Source organism: Choloepus didactylus, chromosome 3 (assembly GCF_015220235.1).
Source record: "Choloepus didactylus isolate mChoDid1 chromosome 3, mChoDid1.pri, whole genome shotgun sequence".
In the NCBI taxonomy this organism is placed as follows: Eukaryota; Metazoa; Chordata; class Mammalia; order Pilosa; family Megalonychidae; genus Choloepus; species Choloepus didactylus.
Genome location: NC_051309.1, coordinates 41,498,368 through 41,511,858, shown reverse-complemented (window position 1 = coordinate 41,511,858; position 13,491 = coordinate 41,498,368).

Genomic DNA, 13,491 nt, shown 5'->3' with positions numbered 1-13,491 from the left:
TATGTGTCTATCTTATTTCACTCAATATAGAGTCCTTAAGGTTTCTTCACCAACCCATATTTTTAAAGATGGTTTTGTTCATACCCCATGCATTCCATCCTAAGTAAACAATTGATGGCTCCCTGTATAGTCACATATTTATGTATTCACCACCTTCACCACTATCTATATAAGGACATCTTCATTTCTTCCACAAAGAAGGAGGAAGAGTCAAAAAAGCTAGAGAGATAAAGAAAAAGAAAAAAGAGAGAGAGAAAAAAACCTGACAGCTAGAAAGCAACAAAAGGAAAGATAGCATTAAACTATAGTAAAATAAAGAGTCAAACAACATCACCAATGCTGAGTCCCATACCCTTCCCCTATGACTCCCCCCCACCCAAATGCATTGAGCTTTGGTATACTGCCTTTGTTATATTAAAGGAAACATAATACAATGTTTCTGTTAATTATAGTCTCAAGTTTGCATTGATTGTATTTTCCCCCCAATCCCACCCTATTTTTGACACCTTGCAATGTTGACATTCATTTGTTCTACCTCATGTAAAAACATATTTGTACCTTTTGTTACAATCGTTAAGCACCCTAGGTTTCACTGAGTTATACAGTCCCAGTCCTTATCTTTTGTCTCTCGTTCTGTTTTCCCACATGGTCCTAACCTTCCTCTTTCAACCATACTCACAGTCATCTTTGTTCAGTGTACTTACATTGCTGTGCTACTATCTCCCAAAATTGTGTTCCAAACCTCTCACTCCTGTCTTTTCCTTTCTGTCTGCAGTGCTTCATTTAGTGTTTCCTGTAGAGCAGGTATCTTGTTTACAGACTCTGTCATTGACTGTTTGTCAGAGAATATTTTAAGCTCTCCCTCATATTTGAAGGACAGTTTTGCGGGATGTAGAACTCTTGGTTGGTGGTTTTACTTTTTCAGTATCTTAAATATATCACCCCACTTCCTTCTTGCCTCCATATGTGATGGATCACTTTTCTCTTGCTGCTTTCAGGATTCTCTCTTTATCTTTGACATCTGATAATCTGATTATTACGTGCCTTGGAATAGGCCTATTTTGATCTATTCTGTTTGAGGTACACTGTGCTTCTTGGATCCATAATTTTATGTCTTTCATAAAAGATGGGAAATTTTCATTGATTATTTCCTCTATTATTGCTTCTGCCCCTTTTTCCTTCTCTCCTCCTTCTGGGACACCAATGACATGTACATTCCTGCATTTTGTTTTGTCTTTAAGTTCCCATAGATATTGCTCATATTTTTCTATTCTCTTCTCCATCTGTTCTTTTGTGTGTAGGCTTTCAGGTGTCTTGTTCTCCAGTTTCTGAGTGTTTTCTTCTGCCTCTTGAGATCTGATGTTGTATGTTTCCATTGTGTCTTTCATTTCTTGTGTTGTGCCTTTTATTTCCATATATTCTGCCAGTTTTTTTTTTTTTGAACTTTTGATTTCTACCTTATGTACACCCAGTGTTTTCATTATACACTTCATCTCTTTTGCCATATCTTCCCTAAACTTTTTAAATTGATTTAGTATTAGTTGTTTAAATCCTGTATCTCAGTTGAAGTGTAAGTTTGTTCCTTTGACTGGGCCATAATTTCACTTTTCTTAGTGTAGGTTGTAGTTTTCTGTTGTCTAGGCATCTGGTTTCCTTGGCCATCCCAATCAGGTTTTCCCAGATCAGAACCAGCTCAGGTCTTGGAAGGAGGGAAGAGTATCCTGTTTCCCTGAGGGTGTCTTAGAAGATTGGTACACCCTCTGCGGCCTCAAGTCATTGTGCTTTTCTGCCCAGCAGGTGGTGCCTGTCAGCCTGTAGCTCCAGATTGGTTTAAGGAGGTGTGGCCCACGGCTGTTTTCCCCCAGGCTCTGGGGTCCAGTTCTGAATGGAGGGTGGGTAGTAGAGCTGGGTGCACCTCTTTCCTCTTAGGGAAGATAACCCCCCTAAGGAGAGGTCAGTAGCATTTGAATAGACTCTGCCTGTGTTACCTCCACCCTTGTCTGGGTCAGAGCACTGGGAACTGAAAATGGCTGAGGCTTTCCCCACTGAACTGAACAAGGGACAGAAAGCCCCCTTCAAGTTCAGTCCACAGCCACCCTCCGGCTCTGCAAGGCCAGTCATCACCAAAAACCTCTGTCTGCTTATTGGGGATTCATAGCTTGTATTGCGCAGTCCATGCTTGCTAATTAAACCCCCAGTTGGAGCTCAGCTGAGCTATATTCGCTTGCTGGGAGAGTGCTTCTCTCTAGCACCATGAGGCTTTGCATTTTGGGCCATGGGGGGAGGGGACTCCCAGCTTGGATCTGAAGTTTTTACTTACAGATTTTATGCTGTGATCTCAGGCATTCCTCCCAATTCAGGTTGGTGTATGATGACTGGACAGTCACGTTTGTCCTTCTGCAGTTATTCCAGATTATTTCCTAGTTGTTCCTGGTTGTTTATTAGTTGTTCCAGGGGGACAAACTAGATTCCATGCCTCTCTATGCTGCCATCTTCTTCCAGAGGTTGGTATTATTTTTGCAACTGTCCTGTAAGTTTGAAATCATTTTAAAATAAATTTAAAAAAAATTGAGTGTGTAATTTAATTCCTCCAAAAAAGAAAACCCTGGGCTTGAATGAATTCACCAGAGAATTTTGCCAAATCCTTATGTAAGAAATGACCCCTATTTTACACAAATTCTTCCAGAGAGTAGAATAGGATGGAAAAATTCCCAGATTGTTCTAAGAGACTAGTATACCTTTGGTACCAAAATCTGACAAGAGCATTACAAGAAAGGAAAATCTTATTTTAAAAAAGCAGCCAATCTCATGCATAGATGAAAATATCTTAAATACAATATTAGTAAACTGAATCTAGCCATGCATGAAAAATATAAAATATCCTGACAAAGTTTACTTGGTTAATTAGAGTTTATTCCCAAAATTCAAGGTTTGCTTCCCTTTCAAAAATCAATATCATTTCTCACTTTGGAAGAAAAAGGCAGCAAATGCATCAAGGTGACTATTTAAGGGGAGACTCTGCTGCAAAGGAGAGTTTTGGGTAGCTTGATAGCTTTATCTAAAACACCCCAATCAAATCAGAAGTGAAGAAGTTCTACCCAAAATGTAGTCATAACCCAATTCATTGGGAGTAGGAAGGAGGACTGGGCAAGCCAGAAAGGATTGAGAGCTGGACCCAGACCCAGCACCAGGAAAGCGCAGGTAATGGAACAGCAGGGCATCCAGGCCACAGCATCTGGCCATGAAGAAACTCAAAAGAAAACAAACACTCCCCTCTGTTCTGATAAATATGAAGTCTTCCTGAAGAGAATATGTGTTCTGTTTTTCAGAATATGTCAGTACTTCCCAAGAATTGTTCAATGTTTAATAATGAATAACTAATTTGATTTCCTTTTGATAACATCTCAGCTGGGTTTAGCCTAGGTGCATTTGTTCCAGAACTAAAGTTATAAGTCACTTCTGACACATGGAACCAAAGAGGTGAGAGCTGTAAGGGCTTGTAGGAGAGCACCAGAGCACCAGTCTTTTCTCCTTTGAATCATGCCAGTGATTTCTATTTGAAGCTGGTTATGCATTAATCCTGAGAATTTGGGTCATTTGTTTTACCTACTGTGCCAGTTTGGATATATTATGTCCCCCAAGAAAAAGCCATGATCTTTTACTCCAGTCTCATGGGATATTGGGATTAGGTTGTTTCCATGGAGATGTGACCCATCCAACTGTGAGTGACACCTTTGGTTAGGGTGTGACCTCTGATTGAATGTTTCCATGGAGGTGTGGCTCCACCCATTCAGCTTGGGCCTTGATTAGCTCACTGGAGTCTTATAAAGGGGTTCACAAACAGAAAGACTTCAGAGCAGCTGCAGCTGAGGGACACATTTTGAAGACTGGGTTTGGAAGCTGACACTGACATTTTGGGGAATGCCATTTTGAAACGCAGCCTGGGAGCAAGCAGACACTAGCCATGTGCCTTCCCAGCTAACAGAGGTTTTTGGACACCACTGGCCATCCTTCAGTGAAGGTACCCTGTTGTTGATGCCTTACCTTGGACACTTTATGGCTTTAAGACTGTAACTTTATAGCCAAATCAACCCCCTTTAAAAAGCCGATCCATTTCTGGTGTTGTGCAAAATGGCAGCATTAGCAAACCGGAACACCTACTGATCACTTCAAAGGTTGAAATCATAGTACTTTTGTTTGTTTTGTTTTTAGCACTATAGTTCTTGCCCTAGCCTCATGGCTAAGAGCACTGCTTCTGGAGACAGACAGACAGTTCTGGGTTCAATACAAATGTTGTAAAGTAACCCAAGTCAATTTGGTCAGACCTAACTCTTGGTTTCTTTTATAGTTACAGAAGATAAGTGAGGATTACCTTCACAACCTTCCTCACAACCTCATTGCCCTATATACAGATATTTATTAATTAAACTTTTGTCAGCAAGGAAGTACAGACTGTCTGCAACCTGTTCTTTAGGCTGAAGGAAGTCCCAGCTCTATCTATTTAGGTGCTTCAACCACTGTCTTGCATAAGTTCACTTAAGGTGATGACACACCAAAACTCCAGGAGCAGAATTGTGTTTTCCATATAGCTTGTATTCAATGGAGAGTGGGTCAGAATCCTCTGAATCCTCACCCTGTAAATGGCCAGTTAGGGATTCAGTCTATAGCTTTATCCCTAAGGGTGAAGGCTACAGGAGTCGTGGGGCTCTTGCAGCTCATTTGTGCAAGTGTGGGCTATGTCTCTAAGATATTTTAGCCAAGTCACATATTTAAAATGCCTTTACTACTCCAATTAGAGCCTGTTTCTAAAATCTATCATGCTAGTTAACAGGTCACAATTTTCAAAATAAAAAACACTTGTGGCATTTGCTATGCTGATGGGCAATGCATCAGATGCTGATCAAGATTCAAATAACTGAAGCAGGAGTAGCTGCCTGGAGCACAGGCTTCCTGACAGTTGACCATCCCCAGATTATACATTTTTGATGAGACTCTACCATCTAGGTTGTAACAATCAAACTAATATATATAATATCACATCACATATGTGGAAGTATTTAAAAGTAAACTATAATAAAAATAAATTATGGACATTGTAACAATCTTCTCTGCCCCTTCCTAATTATTAACCTAGATAAGTTCTTCAACATTCCTGTGGCTTAGTTTCCTCATTTGTCTATACACATAGGATTGGGTCAATAAAATGAAATTATGAAATTATGTAAAGTACTTGGGATTGTGCTTGATATACAAAAGCACCTAATAAATGACAGCTACTATTAATTGAATAGTGCATGCCACTGAAGCCAATAAAATACCCATGTACATCTTCTATTTGACCCTTGAAAGCCCCAGGCCTCTTCCAAATTATGGTAAAAATGGAGTGATTACACAGAGGTACCATCTAGATATGGTGAATACAATCACATTTCAGGGACTGGGTTGTTACAGCATAGAGGCAGGCCCTCAGCTCATAAACTGGGAAAATTGATTTTTCCTCAGTATAGCCAGAGGTGATTCATGATAAACAGCTCATTAGAGACTAATGTATAACCCAAACTTTCCATTTATAAATCATAATGGGAAATATAGCTACCAAGTGCATTAGATTTTTGCATTCCTGGGAGTAAGTGATGATATCACTAGGACAGACTCATCTCATGCAATGAATGCATTACTGAAAACTTTGGATTATTCAAAACTCACGTAATTCAAAGCATATTTTTACACATTATTAAAGTTGAAGTATGGGGAATATGTTCCCAGAATATAAAATATTTATATATTTATTCATTGGTTTGTAACTTCCTTGTAAAGGTGCCATTCATTTCTTCATCATGCTTTCTGAAATAAATGCATTACTTTTGGTCTGGAATAAATGCATTGGTTTGAGTGCTTTTTCTGCACCACCGTGTTATGAATGCTCAGATGGCATTGTCATAGAATATTTTAAAAAGTATTTTAAATAACAATAACAGTAAAATTATCACCAAAATCACTTGAGGAAGTTCTGAGCCACATGAATATCAGCATAGTTTGTGAGAAACTGGCAAAAGGCAGAGGGGATTTCTGCTTTAGAATTAAAGTGGCACAGTTTACCATTCACTTGGCTGACCAAATTTGAAATTGAGCAATTCTTGATTTTGTTTCAGTTTGGGGGATTTACATGATATCTTATTTTGAGCATGAAATGAAGCCTTATAAATAGTCTGTATCACACAATTTCAAGTACATGTATCTAATTCACTTAAAATACACTGTACTGACAAATGATTGCTCTTTGGATCCTTTCCTTTTCATGAAGGGTGGTATAGGAGAAAGTCACCAGACAGATCTGGGTCTAGTTTAGTTCTTTTACACTTACTAGCTGTTTGGGTCTTAGTTTCATCATCTACAGAATGGGAATGACAAATGACTGTAATATAAAGTAATTCTGTAGATGAAAAATAATATTTACCATTTATTAGTGGCTTATTGTAAGCCTACCAATTTATATACATTTCACATTAAACTTACAAAAGTTCCATGAAGTAGAAATTACTATCTCTTAGAGAAAATAGGGTTCAAGGAGACCAAGTAACATGATCAAGGTCAAATAGCTAATAAGCAACAGAACTGGGATTCAAACTCAGGCCTGAACTGACTTCAAATTAAGAGACACAATCTTCCTTCTTAGAATTAAATGAGATAATGTTTTGGGCCAAAATGCCCAAGAAGAGTATGTGGCACAAAATAATCCAAAATGGTAATTATTTTTTAAAGCAATTATATTGAGATATATTTATATACCATACAATCTATCCAAAGTGTATAATCAATGGCTTTTAGTATATCCACAGAATTGTTCATTCATTACCACTTACTACAATCAATTTTAGGACACTTTCATTACTGTACAAAGAAAAACCACATACTCCTTAGCAGTCACTTTGCAATCCCTCTATCCATCCCCATCCCTACATAACCATTAAGCTATTCCTGTTTCTATAGATTTATATTTATATGTTACATGAATGGAAGCATACAATATGTAGTACTTTGTGTCTGGTTCTTTCACTTAGCATAATGTTTTTTTACTTATTATTTTTTAATTAGAGAAGTTGTATGCTTGAGGAGAAGTCATTTAAAAGATACAATGTTCCCATATATCCTCCTGTTGTTCACACTTTGCATTGTGTGGTACCTTTGTTACAATTGATGAAAGACTATTAAAATAGTACTATTACTGTAGTCCATAGTTTAAATTAGGTGTATTTCCACCCATATACCACCCTGTTATTAACACCTTGTAGTAGTGTCATACATTAGTTATAATTCATGAAAGAACATTCTTATATTTGTACTATTAACCACAGTCGTCATCCACAACAGGGTTCACTGTGTTATACATGGCCATGTTTTATCTTCTAACTTTCATCTAGTAACATCCAGAATCCAAAACTTCCCCTTTCAACTACATTCACATACATAATTCAGCACTGTTAATTATACTCACAATAATGTGCTTCCATCACCACATTCCATTTCCAAAACTTTACAATCAAACTAAACAGAAATTCTGTACAAATTAAGCTTTAGCTCCCCATTTTCTACCCCAATCTCTCCCCTGGTAACCTATATTCTAGCTTTTTACTCTATGAATTTGCTTATTATAATTAGTTCATATCAGTGAGATCATACAATATTTGTCCTCGGGTCTGGTGTATTTCGTTCAGCATAATGTCCTCACAGTTCATCCATGTTGTTGCATGAATCAGGACTTCATTCCTTTTTATAGCTGAATAATATTCCATTGTATGTATATAGCAAATTTTGTTTATCCATTCATTGATTGATGGACACTTGGGTTGCTTCCATCCTTTGGCAATTGTGAATAATGTGAACATCAAAGGGCAAATATCTCTTTGAATCCCTGCTTTCAATTCTTCTGGATGTATACCTAGTAGAGGCATTACCCAGTCATATGGGCAAAATTAAATACTAAACTAATTTTAGTATTTAATATTCAGCTTCCTGAGGAACTTCCAAACTGTCTTCCACAGCTGCAGCAACATTTAACATTCCTACCAGCAATGACTGAATGTTCCTGTTTCTCTATACCATCTCCAACACTTGAAATTTTGTTTTTTTAATAGTAGCCACTCTAGTATATGTGAAATATCACATTGTGCTTTTGATTTTTATTTCCCTAATAGCTACTGATGTTTTCCTGTGCTTTTTAGCCATTTATCTGTCCTCTTTGGGGAAATATCCTCTTTGTTAAGTTGAAGGATTTCTTTATGTATTTTGGATATTAACCCTTATTGGATATGTGGTTACTGAATATTTTCTACCATTGAGTAGGCTGTCTTTTCAGTTTTCTGTCAGAGTCCTTTGATGCACAAAAGTATTTAATTTTGAGGAGGGCCCATTCATCTATTTTTTGTTGTTGTTGCTTGTGCTTCAGGTGTAAAGTCTAAGAAACCATTGCTTAACACAAGATCCTAAAGAAGCTTCCTGTGATGGTTGGGTTCATGTGTCAACTTTGCCAAGTGATGGTGCCCAGTTGTCTGGTGAAGCAAGCACTGGCCTAACCATTACTGCAAGGACATTTCGTGGATAGTTAATAAACCAGAAGGCTGGTTTATTAAATCATCAGTCAATTGATTGCTTCTGTGGCCGATTACATCAACGATCAACTAAAGGAGTACCTTCCACAATGAGAGAATCCAATAAGTTGGATTTAATTCAATCTGTTGAAGACTTTTAAGGAAGAAGAGAGAATTTTCACTTTTCTTCAGCCAGCCAGCCTCTCCTGGTGTGTTCGTCAAAGACCTTCATCAGAGTTACCAGGTCATTGCCTGCCCTATAGAATTTGGACTTGTGCATCCCCAGAGTTGCATGAGACACTTTTATAAAATCTCGTATTTACAGGTATCTCCTTTTGGTTCTGTTTTCCTAGAGAAACCTAATACACTTCCCTACATTTTCTTCTTGGAGTTTTATGGTACTGGCTCTTATATTTAGGTCTTTGATCCATTTTGAGTTAATTTTAGTATATAGTGTGACACAGGGGTCTTCCTTCATTCTTTTGCATATGGTTATCCAGTTCTCCCAGCATCATTTGTTGAAGAGATTATTCTTTGTAAATTAACTGGACTTGGCAGCCTTGCCAAAAATTAATTTGCCATAGGGGTGAGGATCTATTTCTGAACATTCAAGTTGATTCCATTGATCAACATATCTATTTTTATGGCAGTACCATACTGTTTTGATCACTGTAGCTTTGTAATATGTTTTAAAGTCAGAAAGTGTGAGTCCTCCAACTTCATTCTTCTTTTTCAAGATGTTTTTGGCTATTAGGGAATACTTACCATTCCAAGTAAATTTGATTTTTGGCTTTTCCATTTCTGCAAAATAGTCTATTGGAATTTTGATTGGGATTGCATTGAATCTGTAAATCATTTTTGTTAGAATTGACATCTTAATGATATTTAATCTTCTAATCTATGAACATGGAGTTTTCTTCCACTTACTTAGGTCTTCTTTGATTTCCATGGCAATGTTTTGCAGTTTTCTGGTTAAATTTATTCCTACATACTTGATTCTTTCAGTTGCTGTTTTAAATGGATTTTTTTTCTTGATTTCCTCTTCATATTGCTCATTAATAGTGTACAGAAACACTACTGAATTTTGCATGTTGATCTTGTATTGCACCAAATTGCTGAACTTGTTTGTTAGCTCTAGTAGCTTTTTTGTCAAATTTTCAGGACTTTCTATACATAGGATCGTGTCTTCTGCAAATAGTGAAAATTTTCCTTCTTCTTTTCCAATGTGGATGCTTTTTATTTTTTTCTTTCTTAATTGTTCTAGCTAGAATTTCCAGTACAATATTGAATAACAAGGATGGCAGTGGGCATCCTTGTCTTGTTCCAGCTCTTAGAGGGAAAGCTGTCAGTCTTTCACCATTGTGTATGATGTTAGCTGTGGGTTTTTCACATATGCCCTTTATCATGTTGAGGAAGTTTCCTTCGATTCTATTTTTCTAAATGTTTTAATCAAGAAAGCACACTGAATTTTGTCAAATGACCTTTTGCATCAATCAAAATGATCATTTCCCCCCTTCATTTGTTGATATGATACATTTATTGCTTTTCTTGTGTTTGAACCACCCTTGCATACCTGGGATAAAACCACTTGATCATGGTGTATAATACTTTTGATGTGTTGTTGGATTTGATTTACAAATATTTTGTTGAGGATTTTTGTATCAATATTCATAAGAGAAATTGGTCTGTAATTTTCTTTTCTTGTAGTATCTTAATCTGATTTGGGTAATAGGGTGATGTTGGCCTCATAGAATGGGTTAGGTAGTGTTCTTTCCATTCAATTTTTTGGAAGAGGTTGAGCAATACTGGTATTAATTCTTCTTGGCATGATTGGTAGAATTCACATATGAAGTCCTCTGGTCCTGGGCTTTTGTTTGTTGGGAGGTTTTTGATAACTGATTCAATATTTTTACTTGTGATTGGCCTGTTGATGTCTTCTATCACTTGTAGACTCAGAGTTGTTCATGTGTTTCTAGGAATTTTTCTGTTTCATCTAAGTTGTCTAATTTCTTGGCTTACAGTTGTTTATAGTACCCTCTTATGATCCTTTTAATTTCTGTGGGTTCAGTGGTAAGGTCCCCCTCTCATTTTATTTATTGGTGCCTTCTCTCTTTTTTCTTTGTCACACTAGCAAAAGTTTGTCAATTTTATTGATCTTCTCAAAGAACTAACTTTTGGCTTTGTTAATTATCTCCATTGGTTTTTTGTTCTCATTTCATTTACTTCTGCTCTAATATTTGTTTTTTCTTTCCTTCTTTCTTTGGGGTTAGTTTTCTTTTCTTTTTCTAGTTTCTCCCAGTGTGCAGTTAGGTCTTAGACTTTAGCTCTTTCTTCTTTTTTAATGTAAACGTTTAGGGGTATAAATATCCCCCTCAGCTCTGCCTTTGCTGAATCCCATAAGCTTTGATATGTAGTGTTCCAGTTTTCATCCATTTCAAGATATTTACTGATTTCTCTTGCAATTTCTTCTTTGATCCACTGAATGTTTTAGAGAATGTTATTTAGTTTTCCTATATTTGTGGTTTTTCCACTGTCCACATGTTATTGATTTCCAGCTTCATTCCATTATGATCAGAGAAGGTGGCTTGTATGATTTCAATATTTCCAGTTTGTTGAGACTTGTTTTGATCCAACATACGGTCTATCCTGGAGAATGATCCATGTGCATTTGAGAAGAATGTTTATCCTGCTGTTTTGGGGGGCAGTGTTGAGTATATATCTGTTGGGTCTAGTTCATTTATCATATTATTCAAATTCTCTGTTTCCTTATTGATCAGCCATCTAGATGTTCTATACATTAATGAGAATGGCGTATTGAAGTCTCCAACTATTAAAGCAAATGTGTGTATTTCTTCTTTCAGTTTTGTCAATGTTTGCCTCATGTGTTTTGGGGCACCGTGGTTAGGTGCATAATATTTATGATTGTTATTTCTTCATGGTGGATTGCCCCCTTTATTAATTTATAGTGTCCTTCTTTGTCTCTTATGACAGCTTTTGACAAAGTCTATTTTGTCCGATCTTAGTATAGCTACCCTGGCTCTTTTCTGGTTACTATTTGCATGAAATGTTTTTTTCCATTCTTTAACTTTTGAACTATATGTGTCTTTGGGTCTAAAGTGAATCTCTTATAAATGACATATAATTGGATCATGCTTTTTTATCCTTTCTGCCAACCTGTGTGTTTTGATTGGAGACGTTAATCTATTAACAGTCAGTGATATTATTATAAAGGGCATACTTACTTCAGCCATTTTGTCCTTTGATTTTTTTGAATTCAATTTTATTGATATTGTTCACATACCATACAGTCATCCAAAGTGTACAATCAGTTGCCCATGGTATCATCATACAGCTGTGCATCCGTCACCACAATTAATTTTTTTCAATTTTTAGAACATTTTCGTTACTCAAGAAAAGAAATAAAAACAAAAAAGAAAACCCAAATCCTCCCATACCCCTAACCAACCCTCCTCCATTATTGACTAATAGAATTGGTATAGTACATTTGTTACTGTTGATGAAAGAATGTTAAAATACTGCTAACTGTAGTACATAGTTTACAATAGGTATATTTTTTCTCTATATATCCCTTTTCTGTTTTGAAAATGTTGCAGTTTTGCAAAACACCAGAAATGGATTGGTTTTTATAAAGGGGGTTTATTTGGTTACAAATTTACAGCCTTAAGGCCATAAAGTGTCCAAAGTAAAACATCAACAATTGGGTACCTTCACTGAAGGATGGCTATTGGTGTCCAGAAAACCTCTTTAGTGTGGAAGACGTGTGGCTGGCATCTGCTTGTTCCAAGGCTGTATTTCAAAATGGCATTCTCCAAGATGCTGCTTTTGGGTGTTTTCTCCTCTCTTAGCTGCAGCTCCTCTTCAAAACATCATTCTCGGTTGCTCTGTGTCCTTCTGTCTGTGAACTCCTTTATATGACTCCAGTGATCCAATTAACACCCACCCTGAATGGGCAGGGTAACACCTCCATGGAAGTTATCCAATCAAACGTTTCACTCACAGTTGATTGAATCACATCTCCATGGAAACAATCAAAGAATTCCAATTTAATCAACACTAACCTGTCTGCCCCCACCAGATTACATGAAAGAACGTGGTGTTTTCTGGGGAACATAATATATATAAACTGGCACACTCCTCTATTACTAACTTCTAGTTATAGTGTCATACATCTGTTCTAGTTCATGAAAGAGATTTCTAATATTTGTACAGTTAATCACTGGCATTGTCCACCACAAGATTCCCTGTTTTATACATTCCCTTTTTTTAACCTCCAACATTCCTTCTGATGACATACGTGACTCTAAGCTTCCCTTTTCCACCACATTCACACACCATTCAGCACTTTTAGTTATTCTCACAATAATGTGCTACTGTCACCTCTGTCCATTTCCATCACCTAATGTCAACCTAGTTAAACATTCTGCTCATAATAAGCAACTGCTCCCCATTCTTTAGCCTCATTCTATATCCTGGTAACCTATATTTCATGTCTATGAGTTTACATATTATAATTAGTTCATATCAGTGAGACCATGCAATATTTGTCCTTAGTGTCTGACTTGTGTCACTCAATATAGTGCCCTCAAGGTGTCTTCATCAACTGATTTTTTAAAAGGTTTTTTTCACCCACTGTGCTGGTTTGGATGTATTATGTCCCCCAAAATGCCATTATCTTTGATGCAGTCTTGTGTGGGCAGGAAACATATTGGTGTTGATTGGGTTGGAGACGTTTGATTGGATGTTTCTGTGGAGATGTAATCACTCAACTGTGGGCAAGATCTTTCGCTGGATAATTTCCATGGAGATGTGGCTATGCCCATTCAGCATGGGCCTTGATTGGTTTACTGGAGCACTATATAAGCTCAGACAGAAGGAGTGAGCT